This window comes from Callionymus lyra, chromosome 3 (genome assembly GCF_982586985.1).
Source record: "Callionymus lyra chromosome 3, fCalLyr1.hap1.1, whole genome shotgun sequence".
NCBI classification, from domain to species: Eukaryota; Metazoa; Chordata; class Actinopteri; order Syngnathiformes; family Callionymidae; genus Callionymus; species Callionymus lyra.
In genome coordinates, this window is record NC_141820.1 from 36,505,406 (window position 1) to 36,530,451 (window position 25,046).

General features: G+C 39.2%; 1 protein-coding gene across 1 annotated transcript in view; it reads right to left on the reverse strand.

The window, feature by feature from the left end:
• foxp2 (forkhead box P2) overlaps nt 1-24,432 on the reverse strand; it is a 112,993-nt gene extending 88,561 nt beyond the window's left edge. The window contains exons 1-3 of the mRNA XM_087787772.1: nt 24,088-24,432; nt 10,317-10,378; nt 9,511-9,572 (exon numbers count right to left, since the gene is read on the reverse strand). The gene's annotated coding sequence lies outside the window, so the exon portion shown is untranslated. The remainder of the gene's footprint in view (nt 1-9,510; nt 9,573-10,316; nt 10,379-24,087) is intronic.
• Nucleotides 24,433-25,046: the final 614 nt, after the last annotated feature.

Below are 25,046 nucleotides of genomic sequence, written 5' to 3' on the forward strand. Positions count from 1 at the left end.
CAGTGTTCATCACAGGAACAATGTTCATATCAAAAGTGTTTTTAACTGCCACCCTCCTCGGCTCCCCTCCATCAAGCCCCCTCAGCCCCCCTGCGAGCGCCATCTAAATCTATTGATCTGTGAAACACGGGGGGCCCAGGGGAGCCCGCTCGCTTAATATCCCACGTCTAATGATGAGATGAGTAACGATTATAGCATTTGGTAATTAAACGTCTTACAAACCATTTAACTGACTGCACGCGAGGAGGGTTCGCCCGGGGTCGCAGCGACTGCTATTCATTTTCTGCAGGAGACAACTGGGGGGGGGGGGTTGACTGGGCTGGTTGTCACAAACACGGAAATAAACACTATTGACGGACAGGGATTCCCCAGAAGCTGTCAGGAACCAAACAGGCCAGTGAGGGAAGTATTATATGATGGCTTCACTTATAACTGGTATAAACTCAATTTCCTCACTTAACTACTTTAATGTTTTTATAGGATCACTTGAGAACCTCCAGAAAAATCTAAACTTTGACAGGAAACATTAATGTTTCTTGTAAGTCATAATGATGGCTGATTTAAATATATGAGGTTGATAGACGAAAAGGCAACTTTGTGCTCTGCATGGATGTCTGTCACTGTCTGTCAAATTATTTTGAATGAAAGTTGTACCATTACGACCATTTCTGTCAACGTTGCAGCTGCAGTCAGACAGTCCAAGGTTATAGTCTGAGTGCGGCTTTAATGTACATGGTCCTGGACACACATTTACATAAATCATTAGATTGTATTTTAAAACACTTTAAAAGCCTCCCACAGATATTTAAATAAATAAATAATGAACAGCAACCAACAAGGAACTTTGTTGGAAGTCAATACGTTCTACATGTCAGTGAACAATCTTGCTTCAATTAGTTGCTATGATTAATGAAATTATTTATTTGTTCAACTAAACAGATTTCTTTATTTCGTTATTTGGTTTGGAATGTTATTCGAGGCATTCCAAGTTTTTAGAGGGCAAATCAGTAATTAATTTGAAGTTAAATTGACAGGCAACAATGTTGAAGCTTCAACTAATCGAAAGAAAAACCAAAAGGCAAATATTTCAATCCCAAAAGGAGCGACAATAACCAGCTTCTTTCACTGACGGGCGGATGTGTGTCGAGCCGCCGGCTCTGTATTGAACGATCGCTGGTAAACATTGTCATTCTACAAGGAGAACAGGATTACGGCTCGTACTCGCCCATTGAGGGGAACAGTGCGCCGGCGCGGGAACAATGGCTGATAGCGGGCCGCTATCACAAGGGGTCCAATGTCTGTCGTGATGAATATGTGGGAGATTATGAGCCATTCCGTCATTTCCATAATGTAAAAGTCTCTTTCTTCTTGGCCCCGCTGACTATTCACTAAATAAATGAGAAAAAATATTTGACAAAAGGCGGTTTTGAATGACCCCGTGTGCCTTTGACAATACTGTCCGAGGACATTCAGAGGCAGCCGAGTGAGAAAGAGCCACCAGAGTATTTATCACCAGGCACAAAGCAAATGTATTACCATGTCACCTATACCACTTTACCACGGAGAATGGAACAACGGTGAGTACAAGGTGCTTTTACATAATACAGCCTGGAATTATGAACGCTGTCGTCCGCTTCACTACCACTCTAAAAACTGAGGCTTCATTCTGAGGACCTGGAGATTCAAACCTGACAGGGTCAGCGCCTGGATTTAACCAATATGCTTAACCAGCGCTTCAATTGACTGAAAGAAGGTTTGAAAGAAGTTCTGGAAGAAAGGACGCATTAAAGAGCTTGAGAGCAAAATGGATTTCAGGTGGATGTCCCCTTGGGTGAAAGGTTGCTGCTCTTTCAGCGACTAATCATGAAGATTCACACAAAATGTTCGACAAAGTTCAAGAGTTTTTCACACTGACATAGACAATCCCCAAGTATCCATTTGTGTTTCTTTCTGGATGTTCACTAGTTACTCAGACTAACCTAGTGGTGAGCAAAAGAAGACATAGGTCTTAAAGACAAATGGCTTTAGCTCCAGATGAATATTCCACTGGTAAATAGCATTCCAACAAACTTTTGTTCAACACGTAAAATAACTAATACAGTAGATGCTGATGTTGATTATGTTTCTGAATCAAGTTGCTTGGTAACCACCAGGACATATAGGAGAATAAAGGGTCAAAATGACTCCTAGTTTTCAAGACGTCCATGTCACCTTCACTGAATTCTTAACAAGAAGCTGTGAAACAGGGGCAGGTGCAATCAGCAAAGTGAAATCAGCAAGATGGATGGTTGGAAATTTAAGAGATTATTCAGACCAGCAATGCTCAATATGTCAATCGTGATCTACCAGTTGATGACGAGGTTGTTCAACCCAAATGATTAATTCAGTGCATCAGAGATTATCAGAGGGAAGTCATGTAAAGAAAATCATTTACATAATAAATTGTGTTGTGATGGCACAAAGAAAAATATATTTATAATAACAATAATTAACATGACTATATTTAATTTGCATGTTTGAATAAAAATAAATATATAATGCAGCTGCACATGTATGAAGGTGATTTGCAATTATATTTTTAAAACATATTTATATACTACTTTTGAATATTTTACAAATAATAAATCATTAAATAATTTAGGAATAGGAAGTATTTTTGATACATCTTTCTGTTTCTGTTGGAACACATTTTGACATGTACATTTTAAGACAATGGCTAAGTGTTATCTTTAGTTTGTAGGAATGATTTAAGGTTTCTGAACACGAGCTTTCCTGACAAAGAACGTAAAACTCAAGATGGAGTCATTTGACTATAGATTTTATATCGCAGCGTTACAGGCAAGTCTGTCCGTTGAAGTTTGAAGTCCTTAATCGATAGATTTAACGTAGGAATAAAAATCTCTTGTGAGTCCTTGTCTACTGGTCACCAGGGTATCGGTCGCCATCTCTCCCACGACGGCCCAGTTTATTTACTGCGCCTGCAATACGATGCCTGAGTGAACATTCCTAACTTTGGGACACTAGTTTCAATCACTCTGGCGGTGGAGGCGCATGTATGTGCTCAGTCAGGTGCGGCGGCCAGATGATCACTCGCTCTCAGCCGCCGTCCAGAAAATAAACGGACAACTGTGCAGAAGAAAACGGGGAAACAAAGAAAGGCGGGAGCTAGAGCCATAGACAGAAGCCGGGGAAATTAAAAAGAAAAAAAAGGTGTTGAAGGAAGCAGACAAGGTGTTCTCCCCGGCGGTGTGTCCAATAAACACAGGTGAGCAGCTCAACAGGCCGGGACCGCCCAGATGATTGACAGCTGAGCGTGTTTGCCTGCCTGCCGGCTGTGTGGAACATGACAAGAGAGGTGCGAGATGAAGTTTGAGAACACAAAAATATCCTGGAGAGGATGTTTCCCTTCACAGGTGAGCGGGAGGAGGAAACACCCATCGGTGAGTGAAGTGAGTGAGGGAAAGTTGAGGGTGGACGGTGAGAAGAAGAGGGGCGGGGGGGCCTTCAATATATATGCCGTGCGCCGACTGAATCTTTTCCACATGACGGGCCTCGGGCTGTTTTTGTCAACTGCACTCTTGAGCAGCGAGGAGTCAGGTAGTGTGACCACATGATTGCCCGGGAGGCACGAGCGGTGAGAGAGGGAGAGTCGTGGCGAGGGGGGAGAGCAGGGAGCATGATGAGGTGTAATCACAAACCCCATTCAGAGTGCAGTGGAGTTTGTCAACATACACACATTCACATTCCATTGTCTGTCAGCTCTGTGACCCAAATCCAGAATGCTGAGTCTGTGTGTGTGTGTGTGTAGTGTCACACACTCGGGTGCCTCCCAGCGACATACAGGTAGTTGCACCGTCTTGGCTGGAGGTTTACTGAAGTCCAGACTCCTGCGTTCTGTTATCAATTAGTTGAGAGACATCAGAATGTATTTGTCTTATGATTGTGCTAATAATGCATTATATTTAGACCTTTATAGAAAGTTAGATGTTGGTTAGAACAAGTCAAAAATCCATGAATCACTTGTTAATGCTAAAAGTATTAAATCACATTCAGATAATGACTTAGTTTCTTGGACTGAACCTTGAACAAGAGTTTTAAAAAGTATGTAAACTAATAAGAAGCTTTTTGAAGTATTACAGGCACTAAATCTAAGCACTCTAATATTTAGTGATAAATCTTATTATTATAAATGATTACATTGTTTTATTTTGAAAATATGTAAAGACTGTGATGCCTTACAATAATCCTTCAATCCTCCTATACTGTAGACTAAACGTATTTCTGATACTAACATTACACAACCCTAACATTAATGACATTTCAGAATCTTGAAACTAGATTAAGTTATTTCAGTTATAATCTTGTAATATCTACCCCCAGACAAACCCAATAGTCACTGTGTCATGGAATCATAAAATATTATTAACGTTGGATTTATACTGCACTTTATAAACCTTGTTTTATGTTTACATTAATGACTACAAACAGTAAGACATCTTATTAGTATATGTTATAGATTGTTAGAGCAGCTTTGTATAGTTAAACCTACCCAATGTATGAGAGACTCGGGTCTGAGGTGAGGTTTCCATCCTTGTGCCTCTTTTGCTTTTTCTCCTCTACTTTCACTGCCCTCTTCTTCCAGCTTAATCTCTTACTTTCCTTTATTTTGGTACCTACGCTCTTACTTTCTATCACACCACTTTTACTCTTGCACTTCCTTCACCCACTGTTTTTTTTTTACTTCTTGCTACATCTCCTTATCTCACATGTTCTATCGTTCACACTTGCTCTCTTGTCTGTGCTGTCACCCTTTTTTTTGATGCGTGTCTCTAATATCCTTTTCTCCTCTTCCTTGTTGGCCTGCTCTGCTTGGCTCTCTGTCTTCTTCTTTCCCACTTTCCTGCTCTTTCTCGCTCACTGTTTATCTTTCCCATCATCTAACTCAGCCTCTCTTGCTTTCCCTCTCTTTAAGTTGTCAGATTGAAAGTACAATAGACAAAACACACAAAGATGAAGAAGTTAGGAAGAAATATGAGGAAATGGATAGGTCGTGATTGAGTTTCCTCTAGTCATAATGAATTAAATTGAAAAAAGAACTTTCTCCAGGTAAATGTATGAATCACCAACTGCTGCGCTAATACAGGCTTGCAAGCTAATAGCTAGCTGGATTGGTAACTAGTGACTTCAGGAGGGTTTACAATGCAGATCTATTAAGTTTCAGAAAATGACAAGAGTGAGATTTAGGCTTCAGGACGAACTGTGCAAAGAAATATATTTAATGTCAATTAAACTTAAATTTACACCCAACTTTCCTGACTCACTCGATGTTTCAAATGTTGAATTCTTCCTCTACAAGATGCAGTAAGTCTGTCAAGACGACGTTTTGAAGTTTTCTTTTTTTAGGTGAAGGTAAGTTTTATAGATTTATAGTACCGTAAACATCTGTCTATTAAGTTATCAAATTTTATATAAATTATGAATAATAACAAAAAAAGAAATAAATGAATCAGAATACATGTATATATAATATACGTTTCTTCAAACTAGACTGGTTTATAGTTTAAAACGCACTCAAAACGTGACACTTGGCAGCTCTGATAATAGTTGATATTTTTACTTGCCTGTAAGATATTATCAGAATACAACTTGGAGCTTGGGTGGAATCAAAAAAAAGATCTTGGCAGTGTGACACTGCCCTGAATGAACTTGCAAAAATAGACTCTTGTTTCCAGGAAACCACTTCCACTCATGTTTACATTCGGGATACAAAACCTACTGATTTGTCACCCAATCACGGCTGGGAATAAAAAAAAGGGCAGGCTGAGAAGCCGTAGTTTTGGTTAATGTCACGACGACGTCTCTCTTAAGCAGAGGCTGTGAGGAGCTAACATAAACGCAGCACAAGAGAAACGAGGCGCCGTGACAGTTTGGCGATAACACACTAGTTCAACCTGTCAAGACAATCAGCGGCGGAGAAGTTTGCTTGACCGAGTCATCCAACGCCATCACCTGCGTCCCTCGTAATTCTTACCACCTGACGTGGGAGTTCACGCTGAAGTCAAGCTGCTCTGATGACACAAGAAGCTGAGGTTGTGGACGAGAGCCATCCAATTGGAGCTTCTTAGGCAGAGTACGACCATTTAATTGCAGAGGGAAGAATAACTGATGAAACTGGAGCTGGCCGCTTGTTTATAAAAAGTTTTGCGAGGAGGTTTAGTGATCCGTCATTTTCGGAAGGTTTATTTAAAGGAGCTGATAAGTTGGAGAGTTGAGATGACATGCCGCAGGATTCTGATATTTTTACATCCACAGATGAAGTCTTTCCTCTGTAGGAACTTTTAAACATCTTGAAGAAGTGTAGGATGACAGCATGTCTGCTATTCATAAATGACTCAAACAACATGAGCTTTTGCCAAATTAAACACATAATAACACTCATATGAAACAATATTTTAAAGTTTAAATCGACACAAAAGATTTTGACTTTAAGTGAGATAACTTGGCCTTTTAGGAAGTGTTTGCTTCAAACACTTCAAATTTATAAGAATATAAATCCATCTATCCATTCATCTAAGGTCAGATCAATTTTTTATTTGTAATAAATATTTTAAAGCTTTTTGTATGATGTAAATGAGTAAAACAAAAAGCCACAACACCATTGACTTGGTGTGTTTGTTAATGTGCAGTAAATAAGAAATCAATGCATAAACAATCGATATACATGTATGTTTGTCTCTAACCCTTGTGTTATCTCAGGGTCAAGGTGACCCGAAGGCCCAAAAACAAATGTCTTCCTTCTGGCTTCCAGAAATATTTGTGATGCACATTTACATTTAAAAAGTATTTTTCATAAGTAACATGTTATTATTATTATTATTTTAGATCAAGTATTTGTATTTAAAAACATATTTTCTACATACTTTCATATATAAACACACATTTAAATTGTTTCATATTGAACTGGTAGCAAAACCTAGAGAACTCTATACCAGCTCTGAGATATGTCAAAATACTAAAATCACATACATGTACAGCTGTCTCAGATAAACATTCAGTCCAGATGAGGCCAGATGTGTAAATATGCTCAGTAACTGAAGACTTTGTTGAAACAGCTTCAGTCATTTGGTTTTCAAAATAAATAGGGCGCTTTTGAAAAACAACCCACAAAAATAAAAAGATCAAATTTGTAAATGTCGCATTAGGTCATGGGATATATGCCGTGTCTTGGAGCGGTGACGGGTCACATGTGGAACATTCCCAAATGAAGAGCAGAGGGAAAACGGTGAAGAAAGAACAGATCATGTGTCAAAAACATTTTCTCTGCACAACTTGAAGTCCAGTGAAAACAAAAAAACCTGATCTGAGCCGAGTTCTGGACGCCATTGCTCCAATTTGCTCACAGAGTGACACCATCCGACCCAGAACCTCATTAATTCAAAATATGGAAACTTGGGCAACTTCCAGAGAACTTCTCCAGAAGTGTGAAGACAAAACAGTGGAGGGAAAGAGAGGAGGGGGCGGCAGGTTGGTGGCAGATTCCCCGGGAAGGAGACCAGGAGGGAAAAACCTTTGATGACTTTTTTGTTACGCGAGGGGCTTAACTTAAAATATTCAAGGGCGTCAGTGAATAGGGGATTGACCACTGGCCCTGATCTCTGCCACACACCGGGGGCAGCGGGGTTAATGGTGGATAAGGATAAAGAAAAAAAAAGTGGGGGTTCTTTGCCTGATCTCCGTTTAGCCTCGCACCCCCACCCTGGAGTTTCACCTTGACTGCCAATCCGGAGTCAGACAATGGACTCTGTCTGTGGGGAATCATCTTGCTCACTTTGATTCGCTCCTCCCAGTGCCCCGGGTAAAGACCCAAGGAGGTCTACAATCCGCTAGGAACTACTGTGGCTCTGATCTTCGACAAGAAATCAATTCCTGAGTGGAAATGTGAGCAGAGAGACGAGCAGTCCCAGCGAAGCAGCCACAGATTAGTTGACGCAGATTTTTTTCAATGTATATCTAAAGTCGGAAAGTCAAGCCGACCACAGTGATAAGAGATTTTGGAGCGAGCACATATTCCAGTTTGTCTTTGAAGATAGAAGCTGAGAGCTTAAATCCTGGAAGTGGAGGAGCATAGATGAGGTCCTGGTTGGAAACTTTTCAAATATTTCAGTCAGGAACTCAGTGTAAGGGAGTGTTCCCCAACTTCATATTTTGCACACCTTTCTTTCTCTTCCTCTGCTTTTACGATTCAATTGTGCTATTTTACAAGGAAGAAGAAGAACAGCTCTCTTCTTGAGGGGAAAGCTGTGCTTTACTAGAGGCAACTGTTTGTACTCTACCTTTATTCATGAATATTCTTCCAATTATTAGGCACACAAAATCCAATGTTTTTAAGATTAAAAGCTCCCCAAAAAGTGAGTTGGCTTGTGAAATGGAATTTTTTGTTTTTCTGTAACTGAGCTCAGAAGGAATCAGTAGCAAATGGACCTTCACTGTGTAAAGTTCGACATTTCAGTCTACCTGAAATCCAGTTCTACTATCTTGGCTAAATGCTAGCTTAATCTCTAGACCAGTGGTGTGTCCCAAATCTTCTTCTGCACTTACACTTAATATTTTGAGTATAATTGCATTCACACTGAATAGTGTGCAAAGATTTTGTGCGCTATGGGCACTCAATTGGCGAATTTAAATGGTCAGAAAACAGAGTGTAAATCAATGGACACTTTCCACCCTCAACGGCCGCCATATTAGTGACGTAGATGATTCTACGTCTAGAGCTACGTTGCTAAACCGAAGATACGTCACTAGGAGGATGCGGATGACACATCTCCAGAGCCGATACCAGCAAAAATGAAACAAAACAACAATAATAACACAATGAAACACAACTTAATTGTTTCAAATGGCGAAAAAAGCGCTGTCAAGTGTCGACGATTGGGTTCCAATGGCCGGGTGCAATCAACATTTGAAAGTAGTAGAAGTTCTCGGGTCCTTTCTGCTAAGTGCGTAGCAGCAGTGTTTGATTTGAGACAGTTGAAATGTGCGCACTGCGCAAGTAAGTGCACTGTAAAGCAAAGTTTTCTAAATAAAATTTCATTCATTTCATTAAGCTAATATCAGCATATACATCTTCAAATAAAGTAGGTTAAAAAATACCTTTGTTACAAGTTACAGAAATAGTCTCCCTTCAACACATGCGTTTTGTTTATCACATTCAGAATGATGTCATATTATCACACGTGATGAAGTAAAACTGCATCATAGGTAAGATGAAAGTACGTATGTATGTATGAAAGTGAATATATGTAAATCCTACTCAAGAAACTTTTCTAAAGCTCCCACCTTCTTAGAGTAATTCCATCTAAATTAGTTATTTGACAGCTGAATGACTTAGCATCATGTCTTCGTTAAATCACTTCCGACATGTGTTGTGTTGTTATAGACCCCGCAAACGTCATTATGTCTCACAGACGGCAAAACAATTGAGGCAAATCAGAGAAAGGTCAATCCACATACCGGGTTTTTACGGTTCTTCAATGTCTGGTTGTTTTGATTACTGCACACTCTTCATATTCATCCTGGAGGCACAAACAGAGATTATTCATTTTAAAATAGAAAAGTTATATACTTTTGCTGTACACACAGATAGGGGGGGGTGTTGTCATGTGCGATAAATGTGCTTTTGATTAAATCAGAATTAAACACATTCAACTTCTGGTTCTTGACGGAGGGCGAAACGTCAAGTATGATCTTCTTTATCCTCTTCAACATGTTTGTTTGTGCCAACATACCAACTCATGTGTCGAGGGAGCATCTCTCCTCCTTCTTTATCTACAACAGTAAGGGTCACTGTGATTCTCAACCACAACAACCTGAACATCTCGCAGTGTTTTTCCCACATCAACACACCCAAAGGTGCATTCGAGAAAACTCTCGGACTTATAAGTCCAAAACAAAAACAACCTCCAGTATTTCCAGTAGTTTCCTGCTGCTGATGCCGATTTGTAATTCTGACAATCAACTGGAACATTTTCTTCTTAGTGAGTCAAAAACACAATTGGAGGAAGATTAACAGTGATTTTGACTAGTCTGCAGTTTAGGCTTTCATCCCAGAATCTACTTAAGTAACTCATAAGGTCTGGTTTCAATGTGTTAATGTCTCTGTAATACGATTAGGAATCTATTCATTTCCAGTTGCAGTCCAAAACTTATGATACGAGACTGGATCTGTGGGTTAGGACAGTTTATGAAATCAAGGTGTCTAAAGTGCATTACTTACTGGTTCCATAAATTGAGTCAATATGCATTTGTCAGACACTCACCTGACAGGAAAACTTCAAACATGCGTCTCTCTAGGACAGGATTGGTCTTCTGAGTCAGAAACCTAAAGAGAACAAAGAGATAATGAAATGTTAAAAGTTGCAAAGAATGTTGAAATAGCTTAGCCGCATTATTTACTGTGATTTCTGTTTTTTATCCGAAACTTTTCCTGAGAACCTCGGGTAGCTGTGCTGACATGTGGCAGAGGGATGTTGCACATTCTGAACTAAGGCTGACGGTTAAAGCTTTAAACTTCTTTGAAAAAGAAAGAGCACCTGGATTTGAGTGTGTGTTAAAAAACTGTAAATGTACAGTTAAGTGTGAGCGATGTTCCCTCCTCCCACACACACACACACACGCGAGCACACACAATCGTTAAAAAAATTGCCTGAAGGCTGGAGCTCTGGGCATCGAGTAAATCACAACATTGATTTTTCCACCATTTAGATGTTTGACCAAACCACTAATTTAAGACGTGTGTGTTAATCACACCACATCTGATAGTGACTCTTCATCAATTAAACTGCCAAATCTGATGTGAAAAAAGTAGTTTTATCATCCAAGTCTGAAACTAACCAGCACACCAGGCTTCTTCAGCTTTATTCTCCCAGAATTCCAATGACCCCTACAGGCAACCAGTGACGGCAGAATTCTAAGGAATGTGCTCTCTGAACTGTAAAAAAGGCCCTCAGTTGAAAACAAAACATGCCAACTGCTATAATTTTTCATTTTTTGAGTCGTTGGAAAATGTTGCATGGTGGAGTGGGAGATGAAGGAGCGGAGCGAGGAGGGGGTGGGAATGTTGTGTGCGAGAGAAAAACACATGTAGAAAAGGTTAAAGCACTTTCTTAGTTGCGACAATAAAACCACATTTTGTCCCCATATTTTATAGTATCGTTCGCAAAGCAACTTTGTTTTCTCAATTGTGTCAGCACCAACTGTTCAGATGAAACGTCCCATGGCCCAGGGGTCTGTCATGACTGAAAGTGCTCTAAATGAGCGAGGTCTTGTCTCAGAGCTGCGCACAAGCTGAGATGCGGGGTACACACAAGCATATGCTGGCAGTTTTAGGCACCGGGTCACATTTTTGTAATGTGACCTCAGGGGCCGCAAGGGCATTTTCAAAAAAAAAAATATTCAGCACGGTTTTCAACTTTACTCTGATGTGCTCTGTTGAGCTTTTCTTTTCATGTTTTGGGCAAATATCTTGGGTTTGAACAGGCACACATGTGTACAAGTAGGAAATGGTTTCCGTCCAGCTCCACTACATTTCCCCTAATTAGAGCGAGTTAACAAACTTGAGCAGCTCAAAGTATTTTTTTTAATAAAATATGCAACATTTTATTTAATTCTACAAAAATACTTAAAGAAAATCCAGGCCATTAAAGGTTAGTGTTTAGTTTGTTTTAAAGTCAGCCAGATTCTTTATCCTGTTAAAATCACTGGTAATAACAAAATAAAAATATATATATATATATCTATCTGTGATTCCAAAGTTAACATGCTTGTCCACGCAAGCTTCTTCTTTTACATTAATAAAACATTTCGTAAAGATCAGACATTTTAAATGTTTCAAAGCTTTTCCCTGGAAAAGGCAGATGAATGGAATTATCATATACACTTTACCTTCCCCATCTTAGCCAGAATGAAGGCCAAAATGTCATTAATACCCACAAAGTCTCAGAGAACAAAATGGATTCAAACATGGAAGATTGAAGCAAGACACCAGGTTCAATATATACTTACGAACCAAGATGTGTCTGTATAGTATCTCTAAAATGAAACTGTGTATTTGTTTTATTATTTCCTTAACCAAAATTCAATTCATTTTTATTTAAAGCTTCTTATCATAACAAAGTTATCTCAAGACACAGTTTAGGTAAGACTATATTGGAGAAAAGAAAAACAGATCCCAGCAACTCAACAAAGGGTGACAAAGTAAAATACTGTATGTTTTGGACACCCAAAGAGGCTTGTGCCTTTTTAACTAATAAAATCCTTTTCCATAATGGATCAACAAGCCCAGGTTTGAGATGTCTTTAGAGGGACACAACCATAAGCTCTTTGAAGGTTTTATATCAAATGTTACTGTAATCTAAAAACTGTCTATTCAGTCAACTTTCCCCACTGTAATTTATTCAACGATAAATAAATTAAAATACTGTTCAGCCCATATGACCTCAGATTGTTGGGGACTTACAAACACGGCGTGCAGCTTTGTGCCAAATAGAAACCCATTGGTAAATTCTATCTACTCGTCAATGCGGCAAAACCATTGAAGATTCATGAAGGACTAACAATGCAATAGGCTGATATTTACATAAAGAAGCGCCGCTCTAAGTCAAGATAAACTATTTAAAGACCCAGACCACAAATACCTCCACATGGCAGAAAAAAAGGAGGACCTGAGATGAAAGAGGACATTATGCTAACAAGTCAGATTACTGTACACAATAACTTTATCTCTGAAGTAAATACCATCCTCTGTGTTGGATGGGAGGAGGAGAAAAGGAAGGGGGCGTTGTGGAAAGTCACTTGTGAAATTTCAGTGGGGACTCCTTATCTTCCTCCGTCGAGCAATTCAGGCCTGCTTGAAGAAAGATGAGTCTTCAAACTCCTTCTATTCATGGTCAGACGTGTAATTACCCTCAGCTCACAGTCTAGACGTAACTGCTTTCACAGTATTTAAGACCCCCTGTGCAATGTGCCGGTGCCCACTCCCACCACCGGGCCCTCGCACGTTAAATCTGCAGCCAGATAAATTAGTGAAGAATGCAATAAAACGGACACAAAGAGTGGAACTTTATCCTCCCGGCCGCTAAATGAGATTTCTTTGAAATGCAGATCAGTAGTGCTAGATTAGTGAATTTTAGCTGCTGTCAACATCATAACAAAATACAAATGCGATTGTTCGGCATCACCTTATCTTCTTGCTTCCATCTGCTGGCTGGTTATTTACTCCCCCCTGATTTAGTATGCAGATCTAAATAAGTCGCATCAAATGGAGGGCTTACTGCACAATGCCTTCTTAAGCTCCGACATCAAGGTATTTGAGAATCCGGTAGTCACATGAAAAGGCTGCCCATCAAAGGCACATCTCTAATGAACTCTCCCCTATCAGAAGGGGCTTGTGAGGCCGGGCATTAAAGCTGCCTGTGTGGCGAAAGAGGCGACAAGAAGTGCAAATCGAACCCACCAAGGCATAGGAAAGTGAAACAGTGAGAGCGATATGAAAACAAAAGATATATCAGGGAGTCATATTTAACTGCTAAATTATAGGTTTCATGGTAGAAGAGCAACAAAACAAACGTTTGGCTCCTGACTATGTGTAATAAAAGCATAGAGGACGATGAGAAATGAGCAAGAGGGATGTTCATATTTGACAGTATGTATGAAAGGTAAAATAACAAGAATATGCAAATATTATAAATACATTAGATATCAGAGTATCAGAATAAGGACCGTAACTGGACAGACGAGACCATGGTAAAGCAAAATGCTCATTGGAATTAAATAGGTAACATTTTCCGAGTACGAGAACATTAACCTGTGAGCGACATTGACCCGTCCTCAGGATAGAACCTGCATCTGGAAAACCTGAGGAAAATAGCTTCAGAAGAGCTAAGCCACTTTTCAAAAAGACTTTTCAAGCGAGAGAAAATCAAAGCAGTTTAATAGATATCTGGTAAGAAACGATAATCACCAGCTGTGACGGGGGGGGGGGGAGGAAGATTCCTGGACTGTCAGGAGATTTTCGGAAAAAGCACACTGTGCCGTCATGTCTCCCAGATCCTCGGCAGGTCTGCCAGCGGCTCCAGTAATCTTGCACAGAGCTTTTACATTACGCTGCCGCAATAACCTTTAATTTCATGGTGTATTTGTTGCATTCAGCGCAGAGGCCGGATTACAACCGACAATCTGCAGACTTAGGCAGAGAAAATAAACTGCATGGAGAGATCATGATCTGTACCCCTCCTACTGACAAACACCGGCATCTGAGTGCGTCTGGATGAAGGCGGGGGACCCCGACCAACAAGCATGCAGTTTACCAGTGAACAATTAGCCCTGGAGCAAGAGCAAACCTGGTGCTGGCACATGTGGTTAAGAGGCGTACGCTGCGGGAGAGCGCCAGATGATGAAGGGATGAGGATGGAAGGAGGAGGGGCGTCGGGATGTGGCGTGTGCCAGACACGCGTGGACCCATTTTGGAGGTGGGTGGGTATGTCCCTTGTCATTCAGCCGCGGGGAAGATGGAGAAAGGGCTGGGATTCGTACTTTATGCGTGGTGAAAAGCAGCTTGTTATAGTTGGGGGAAAAAGAAACTAGAGGGAATACGGAGAAAGAGTTGATTAAGTTCAGTGAAGAATATTAATTTGGCAATCTATCTTACTGTGGAATTTTGATAAGCTTCTAATAAGTGGGAGAGCTCTGTAGGTACAAACATTCAAATAAGCATGCAACCAAAATGACATTAGATATGTAATTTTTGTGGTACTCAGTGTATTCAATATAGATTGTGTACAAAGAGGGCATCAGATAAAACTAGTGACCTCAGGTCAGGACAGGACCTCATTTTTAGTCCAAGTCTATTGAAGAGTTGGGAGTTGACAATATCATTTTGCACATGTAAGAAATAGTTCAAAGTTGATTGTTGTTGAAGAATATCATTCTTTTGGAATATATTTTCAATAAGACGTCCCTGGTCTTTAGCTAGAAAGTAGACATGACCTATAATAAGGGAACAAATGTACCAATTACTAATGGAGTTAGCAGACACTGTGTAATTGAATGTCATCATCCAAACTCATTCATAAAAAGAACTCAATATTTCCATGATCTAGCGGTAACTGCTGAATGAGATATTCAGATGAAGGCAGTGTGAAGGCATCTGAGTCACTCTGAATAGCGACTTCCCTCCCCTCGCTCTAGCCTGGAGCGGCGCTCTTCTGCCAACTGGGCCCGGTGCCAGCCGCATTTGCAACCACAAGGGACCCCCGTCTTTTTGCCCTGCCTAATGAAATGACAAAACAACAGATTTGCATATGCAGAAACAGGTGTTGTAACAGGTTTGACTCCTCTTGACCTGAGCTGTGTCAAAGAGAGGAAGCGCAAGGAAAAAACAGGAGAAGGAAAAAAAAAAGTTTATGGCCAACAGCTGCCTGGAGGTATTTAGGCTCTGATGGGCACTCCGGTCTGCACCATCTGCCTCGCCGCTTGCCAGAAGTGACAATCTGAATTAAAAAACGCTCGTCAAATATCATAAAAATAAACCATTGTTTTGCTGCGACCATATGTTGTGGCCTTTCCGGAGTTGCACCCGAGCCTGTAGCTGTGATCTGGGGGAAAATGTACACGGTAGCCTGTAATTAGCTGCCCGGCGATCCGTCGTCTTCAGACCGCAACCCTGACTCGTCTCCCACATCATCCGATTCCATCCTCTACACATGAGAGATGAAGCACCGGCAGAGCTGCTGCGGTGAGAGTGTTGTTTGGAGAAGGATTTGAGTCCGTAATCTGAGAACACAACGTGGTTGTTCTGATGTGCTCAGACAGAATTCACTAAACTGATCTTGTTTTTGCGGTGGCGTCCCTGCATTTCATTTTGGAATTATGGAAGAGTTTTAAAGTAAAGTCTTTTTTTTCTTCTACCTATAAAGAAAAAAGTACTTACAGACCAAATGCATCAGACCAGACCTGTACTCCATCTGTAGCAATCTAAAAAAGTTTTTTTTTTACAGTTTGGTCAACTTTTTAAACTTTGCAGCCTGAAGGGAGCTACGTAGGAGACAATGTCAATAACTTTGAGACCTTAAGCCCTTATGGATGCATTGTCTAAAGATTATGTGATTTAACTTATAGTAAAGTTTAAATTTTAGATTTTCTTTTCGTCTACTTACTACAAAGATCTATTGCATACACGTTTTAGACTAAACAAAATGAAGAACATTAAAATATATAGTCAATAACTGGGTTATTGAGACCAGGCATCTTTTTATTCAGGGCAATGTTTTCTTTATCGTAAATATAACCCTAAGATCAGCTAGGTCACATCTACAGAAGTCATTAATAGTTAGTAAGGTCCAGATCTGCAAACAGTCACTGCAGCTTACTTTTTACATTTTGCAGATTTTGTATTTTAATTATAGCTCGGTGCATGAGCTTGTGTGTAAAATACTTTTTGAACTTGATATATGACTGGCTTGATGGCTAACATCTGGTTTTGAGGAGTGAGCCCAAAGTGCAAGTGCACAAAGTAGATATCCTGCTGATGCTGTCTGTTGCCTAGACTGTCAAAAGAGCCTATTCGCCTTCACAGCTAAAACTAAATGGGCTCAGGGTTAAACGTTATAAATCCGCCTTTCTAAACTACGTCTTATGACCCGAGTCTGGCCAGACCATAAGATGACATTTCCAAGATGGCTCATTGATTTCAAAAATACAGTTCAATTACAGACAGTCATGTCACACATACTTAGTCCATATATTATACAGTCTATGGATGTAATTTAATTCCAGCCCTACAATGACTTTCTCCTCCAATATCCCCTCATATTATTTTTGAAACTGCGAATAATATTGACAACTTCAGGATTTCAATTATATTATGGAACTATAGATCAACATTATCTCTGGAATTTGTTAATCGCTATTTTTTCTGGTGTGGCCCAGATAGGGTTTATCAGAATGACAAATTGGAGAAACATTGATAATTTCCCCCGAAAAAATTACTTCAACTGCTCCACCCCCTACTTCTACCTCCTGTTTTTATTTAGATGAGCCAGACAGAAGGAACAAACCTGAGACAGTCGTGACCCTGTGCCAGTGTTGTAACTTGGTCTCCAGCAACGCCAGCAGAAGGCAGCACCATATGCCCTCAGCCTGGAGCTGGATGCTCTTTCTGCAGCCTAATGTGCTTGTCAAAAACCCTTACTGTCACAAACCCTCCAATGCCCCCCACCCCACGTCTGTGTTTTTTTCTCCTCACACAACAACATCTCTCAAACACACTGTTTTTTTTCTCTCTCTCTTCTGGTAAAGTGAAAAGCTCCTTGGAGATGTCAGCGCACCAGGAGAGGCAGAATACAACAAATCAATATTTAACGCTCGTTTGTCGGCAGCTTAGTTCAAACAATCAATCACTGACGTCCGTCAGGTCAAATAATGCACAAATTAATTGGGTTCTGCCTCTTTTGGGAAACAAACAATTCTGTTGTGACTTCAATGATTAGTCACCACTGCTGGCAGGCGCTGTGTTGTCTCACTGGACTATTTACGAGTGACAGGCTAGCGGCTAAACGCAGCCCCACCACAACGACCTTGCCTTCCACCACAACTGACCCTCACGTCTTTCACATTAACTCACGCCAGGTCCATCATACCATGAGACTATTGCTCGAACACAAAGGAAATGAACATTACGCATTCAGAAACATTACACTTTAAAAGGTTTTTATTGTCTTGGCCCAGCCGACGCAAAGACATGACAGACGTTATTAAGTATACCATTAATAAAGAGGTAAGTACGATAGTAAAAAGAGTAGTTTTACTTGTAATGTTAACTTTTGAAGACTATAAAATATTGCATTGTTGTTTCTCTTCCCAGTAGTTTTAGTTTAATATACACTCTTGTGTTTTCTCAGGGTAAAGGTGACCCAGAGGCCCGAAAACAAATGTGTTTGGTATCCCTTGTATTGGGCTACAGGGTTAAGGAAAAGCTGACTAAAGCTGTTGGTGTCTACTTCATTTATCTATAACTGTTAGTGAGTTTTAATTAAAGTCACTAAATTCATATCTGTATTTAGATATCGGGTGGAAACGTTGAGGTATCCATATACCATATTGTTTATTCCTACTATAGGTGGTGGATGTTACATTTGTATTTGTGCAATTTGTTTATAATGTACCTAAAGAGTAAAACTCCAAAACAAGTACATAACAAAGCAAGAAAGAAAGCAAAAGGATCCATCGGAGGTTGACGGAAGCCTTCGAAGTCAAGAGGAAACACCTTGGAGGAATACCAAAGCGTTCAAATATTCCCTGGCTGTTCCCAAAGACCTAATTCCAGTTGCCTAGAACACCTCACAAGAGGAGGCAAGATGCCCAAGTTACCACAACTGGCCTCATTTGAAGGAGCACTGGTTCTAATTCCTGTCTCTCTGAATAAGCTTTTCACCCTCTCTCCAAGAGAGTCCGGACACTGCTTACAGTACTGTAGTAATGGACCAATAAATACTCTTTTTTCATGTTTTTATTTCAGCTTAACTCTTTCCTTACTATGACAGACAGAAACGTGCATCAGTCACTGCCTTGTTTCATCTTCATACTTTTAACAGGGAACAAGGGAAGATGTGTTTCTTTTTGCATTTCAAAAGATTGCCTTTTCCAAGACCTCAGTCCGTTAATAATTTCTAAAAGAAAATGTTTAAAGTCTTTTAAGTCTCATATCTGAATTTCATATTGCAGGATGTAAGGATGTAATCAGGATGTAATCAGAAGTAAAACTTTACTTTTAATATATTGATAGGTAAATATAATTGAGATTTTAAGTTTATTAAAAACACATGACCAGGATACTCGTACAAAAAATACCTTAATCAACGTTTCTCACATTTAATTCAAAAACGTCCACTTTGCATTCTCTGGTTGTCAAAGAGACAATTCCAGGACTATAGAAAAGTTCCGTGGGTACCAGGTGTTTAAAACATCAGATTATATCCACTGAACCGTCTATTTCCCCAATGTGGGGAGTTATCTTGACTGGCACCACAAATCACCAACCTTTTGTATCGTAAATCAAGAAGCATAATCTTGAATACGTCATCTCACAAAACACTAACAGGAAAGGTCTAATATTGAGTAGTTATGACCACTTTCATCGGACAGTATCTAACATCTAATCCCGATCCCCTCACTGACAAAGCCCCTCTCCTGGGTCTTATGGGTTGCAAGTCCAGCTTAAGAAGAGGTGACCCAGAGCGGAACTAAAAAAGTCTCGAGACTCTCTCTAACTGGGGCACACAAAACATCATTATGGCGATGTGGGTAATTACAGCGAGCGCCTCTTAAGCGTGTAAAACACTCTTTTATCTTCCCGTCAGCCTCTGCCAGGCTGACAGCTCCAAGCATATGATCCCGGTAAACAAATACTTTTGCGCAGCACAAAAGTGCAATAAAAGGCCAAAACTGTCAACATAAATTCCAGTCTTACGGGAGAAGGGGAGGGAGAGGAAGGAGGAAAGAACTTGATCACTTCTGGTTGCTTTAACTCGCACGGAGGTTGTCATGGCAACGTTGCTGTGAAGCGATAAAATCTGAAGATTTGACATTTAATTGCCTTAAGCTCAGAAGAGAAATCCAAAAAAAAGGAAGATTCATTTGAATCGGATAAATGAAGTGACCACTTACAACAGTATAGTTTGACTTATGAACACACATTTTAACTTTGATTGTCATATTTCAAATGAAAGGAGAGTGAAGTGGTGGGTCAGTAAACAGAGGAATGTGGTGTGGAGCACATACATTTATTTTTCAAATGGTCATTTGTCATATCCTTAAAGACCTTGTAGTGTAATTTCAGCTCTGTTCATTTACCATCTTCTTTAGCATGACATCCGGCTGTCCATCACTGGAATGAAAATGACTCCTCGAGAGACAAGCTTACATATGAATAAAAAAACAGACCAGCCCTTCATGCTTAATTTGAGTTGCCTCCATTAAAAGTATCATGTGCTACATGTCTAAGTATATTCAATCAATTTTTGACTAACAAATTGACAACCACCATCTAGACCTCGCCTTCCTGAGATACAGAATTACTCAAAGATTTTCTGGACATTCCTTCATCAGAAAACATGGCCGGGCGCTGCAACCACTGGATGTATTTGGTTTTGTTTTAGAAAATTAATCTCATCAGAAAACAGAAGATCAAAGTCCTGCACTAAGTTTCTCAGTTTTAATGAGGCAGAATACCCGAGTTTGAGAATGCCCTGCTCCAGCTCTTCAAAAAGAAGACCCAGGACACGCAGGAGAGATTATATCGTATAATCCATAAAGAATAATGACTGTACACACTTTCATGTTCTATAGCAGAATGTTTTTCATTTGGATGATCAAGTATCATGTAGATTTCTGGTCAAAGTTCTTTAAGTACAGTATGTTTGTTCCGATTCGATCCAGTACCAAGTAACAGTTTGAGACAGTCTTAAGATATTTGGGAATTTAGCAAGTAAATGCTGAAGGTTTGGGGTTTTCCGAAAGCTATTTACTGGAGTTTTAAGACGATCACTGTGACTTTGTGATACCTCAGATCCAGAGTGTACCATATAATGTTCCGTAAACTTCATTTTCTTAATGTTTCCTTTCTTGAACTTTTTCAACCTGGGAATAGCATTAATTAAGTTTCCATAAACCCATACGGTGTGGAGTGTTCTGGGTAACAGTGAGGAAGTGTAGGCACAAGGTTGGGACACACCAGGGGATTTTATCTGTCCGCTCAGATGGGACCCTTTCCAAAGACACTTGGATCAGGCATCCGGGGAGAGGGAGTTCCTCTTTGAAGTGTCTCTTTGCCTGATCAGAAAAGCCGCATGAAGTGATTGACGAACAGCAATAGGTGATGTATAATTGAACACTTAAGATAAAATGAGCAGACAACTACAACTGTTACAATAAAGCAATCATTGGGTACCTTTAAGTAATACTTCACCCAAAATTCAAATTTCACTCATTTTGTACTCACTGTCATGTCAACTCGGGGTTGGGATTATTTTATTTCAGTAATCTGTTTTGGAGTTAAAGGCAGAAATGTCCATTTTAGTGTCGCAAATGGAACAAAATTTTTCAAGTACCTCCGTACGGCTCGTCTGTAATGTCCGTCTCATAATGAAGCCTTAATATTAGGAATTGTTCCGACAAGTTTATGAAAATGCTACACAGACAGAAAAAAAACACTTAATACTGCCAGAGCTCCCAGTGACTCCTGACTTAAGCACAACAACCTTAAATTCCCCAATTCCTGTTGAGACAACCAGTTTACCAATGACTGACCTCTGCCCCGCAGTCCTGTGTCCAACAAGCTCTTCTAATTGTCGAAGTCCATTGTCTCAGTTGGACAATTTAACAAAGTTGGATTCAAAAGTGAATTGTGACATTTACAAAACCATTTATATAAATCAATCCCGATAATGAAAGCTACTCCATGTGTGGCCATGTTTTTTATGGCTGGATTCCAACAACATTATTGTCTTGTCTCGTCCAGATAATCACCTCTCTTCTTTAAACTTCTGCTGTGGTGCACCAACTACCAGATTTTCCACCCGGTTCATTTCCAGATTAACTCATAGCATCAAACCAACGAGCCAAGTCCTAATCCTGATAAACGATCGGAACATTTGACAGGTTACAAGCATTAATCCAGTGGAGGACATTTATTCTGCTATTACCATAATGTACAGCAGCAGCGCTGGATGATAAATGCAGCAATCAAGCAGACCGGACACAAGAGAGTCACGGTCATAACGAGCATCCTGATGGAGGTAAAAATAAATCCTCTTTTATTATTTGGTTTTAATAAATGACCCCGTCAAGGTAAAACCTCGCCGGAAATTCAACAAAGATGAAACATATTCAATAGATGTGAGAAGTAGCGTGGTTCAGACTGTACTGTTCTTCTAAGGGGATAGTTGGTCTCCATTTTGTTGAATTAAGGAAACGTTTCCAACAGATGATGCGTTCATGTGCTACAAAGAAGGTTCCAGTTACCGTGTGGGATGTCAACATGAGTGTTCAAAATGTAAATGCAAAATCCAACATGACAATTGGAAATAGAAATATTAAAACATTGAGATACAATAATAATAACATCATATATAAAAAGAATTATAATTATCATTAAAACATTTTTTTTATGAAAACAATTGTATTTCTCATTTCTAGTTGATTCTGAAATTTGTATTAGATTTTACAGAATTCATATTCTTGTTGCCTTTTTGTGCAGTACTGTATAATTCTGAACTCCATTAAATTTGTTAATAATTAATATATTAAAAAATCACAAAGGAATGTCTAGGATGATGTTTGTTTACAGTTTATGATTATTGTAGTCTTCTCAAAAAGGGGATAATTAATAAAAGTGTTCTATATTCGTCTTTAAATGAGAAATTCAATCTTTCATTTTTGATAACTCAGGCAGACTTACTTTGGCGATTTTCATCTTTATGAAATGAAATGTTAATTGAAAAGAAGGACGACTAATTATTTCATTACAGCTGATTTCACTAAGTGAAGACAGCAGAATGGAGCGCACGCATGTTTTACATTAGGACTACAGAGGGAAGGGAAGGTCGGGTGGGTCTTCAAGGGGCTTTGTGTTTTAAGTCGAGGCGGTCGTCTGAGGTGCCGAGGGGAGAAGCGGCGCACACCTGCACCACCGGGAGGAAACACCTGAACGGCTCTTAGGATGATCTAGAGGTTAAAAGAGATCAGGAGACCCCAGCCCTCCTGACACACTCTGCAGTTACCAGCTCTCAGCAAACATACACATTTGAATGAAGAATTTGTCTTTTTAGAAATGGAGCTGAAATGCTGAAATGAAGGTTTGGAGTAAATCAATCAGATCCTGTTATTAATTAATACTCGGAAAATAACATTTAAATAAAGATATATTTTTTTAGATATAAAATGAAAAAGGGAGAACTATTGATTCAACACATGAATGTCTCCACAGAAGGGACAGCACATCAAGAAGCATTTTTAATCCTCACATTTTGCTTCAGAAAAAATGAAGTTGATCGCTTTAGGATATGAGACTGTATATGCTACGGTAAAATAGTCAAGAATGACGTTTATATTTGTAGTTTTAAGGACAGTTACATCCACTAAATGTTCGATTATATTTTAAGAAAATAACTGTCCAAGCAACACATGAATAGCTGTCGATAGGATTCAGAACATTATAAAAGAGAAGAAAAAACCTATTAGAGTGATTGTCACACCTTTACGACACTTTGTTATGATTACCATTTTCACACTTAAATATTTATTTGTTGAAAAATTGTATTTACTTCTACCAAATCACAAAACGTGGGTGTAAGTTAAAATCATGATAGACATTAATTCAAACTAAATTATACATTTCTCTGTAGCACGATTTACATCATAAAACCGAGAAATTAACTTTAGTTTTTCCAAACAACACATTATTTGTATTTATGATGCTTACTTTTGATAAATGTATTCAAACAATAATTCAGATTAAACCACTGACTGAAAAATAATATTGTCGTAATAACACTCTACAGTTCACCGTCTAAAACCTTTCAAATATACATATTTAAAATAAGTCACACACCAGACTTTGTTTTTAGGACAAACATATTTTTTGTTGTATATTTAATCTTTATTAAATTATCTTTTGAGATAGTGTAATGAAAAGTGTACACATTTTATTCCACAAAGATCCCAGCATTATGTACGATCTCCATTTTGAAATATTTATGCTAAATATAAAATGCTTTTAAACTAGGATTATAATAAAATAATAAGAAACCAATCCAACCACATTGTGCATTTAATTACAGTTCAGTTATATTCAGACATTTCAGGAGCTAAAGTTTGTATTTTATTTAGAATTAAAGAAAAACATGTGTTGAAATAGAAGTTAGCACGAGAGTGGAGACACCGCCGCTAACTTGCTCCCGCTCTCAGTAGAAAAGTGGACGCGGCTTTTTTTGTAGTAAATATTAAAAGACAAGAGTTAAAAGAGAGATGACTGACCGTGGAGGCAGGTGAGGATGAGTTGTCCGAGTCCAGGTGAGATTCCTTCACACGTCACTGTCCGGGTTGACCATGACGAAGCGAGAGCCGACAACAAGCGCGGTGAGTAAATAAACGGAGGGTAACGGCGGCTCGTATATTCCTCCGCTGCCGGACACACACACATATACACACACACACAAACACACACACACACTTTCTCTGCTTCCAACTGAGAGAAAAGTGTATGACTGACGAAGATGAAGACGCGGCTTGTTATTTTTTTTGGCTGTTTCAGACACTGTTTGGGACTAAGAGAAGCACCTCAGGGAGGCACTTGCTTGCGCGCGGAGGTGTGTTGTTATTTTTGGGCGCACTGCGACCCCGTGTGACGTCAGGACCACCTGCTCGTTAAGGCATTAAAAGTTAATTGTTGCCAAGATTCCAAAATGTTTAGGATCATTTATACTTAAAAAGATCATTCAAATAAAAATGTTTAGTTGCCTTTTTATTGATTTTATTACAAAATGTATTTGTGTACGTGTTATCTTAAATTCACTTCCGGCAATGAGTGCAAATAATTGATTAAATGTAAATGTATAGATGTTTTTATAAAGCAAACCAGAAAACGTACACCACAACGACTTGACATTTGTGTGTTTTTCATTGTATTTATATCAGTTTGTCACAAGTTTCAATTGCCAGCTATTTGGGGATTTTCAAGTTGTTTAATTATTAGCTTTAAATTCTTACATAAACAATCGTGTAACAAAAATAAGAAAAACAACCTTTACATTTACTTTAATATGGATCATCGCTATAAACGCACATCACACCAGGTAAGTAGATATTGTTTTTTTTGTTGTCTTCATCCTCACTCGATTGCTCTTAGTTAAATTCAAAACATATATTTGCAGGGAATGTTATATTACACCATAAATGAGCTTTATTAATCCGGTTTTATCACACTGGCAGGACAT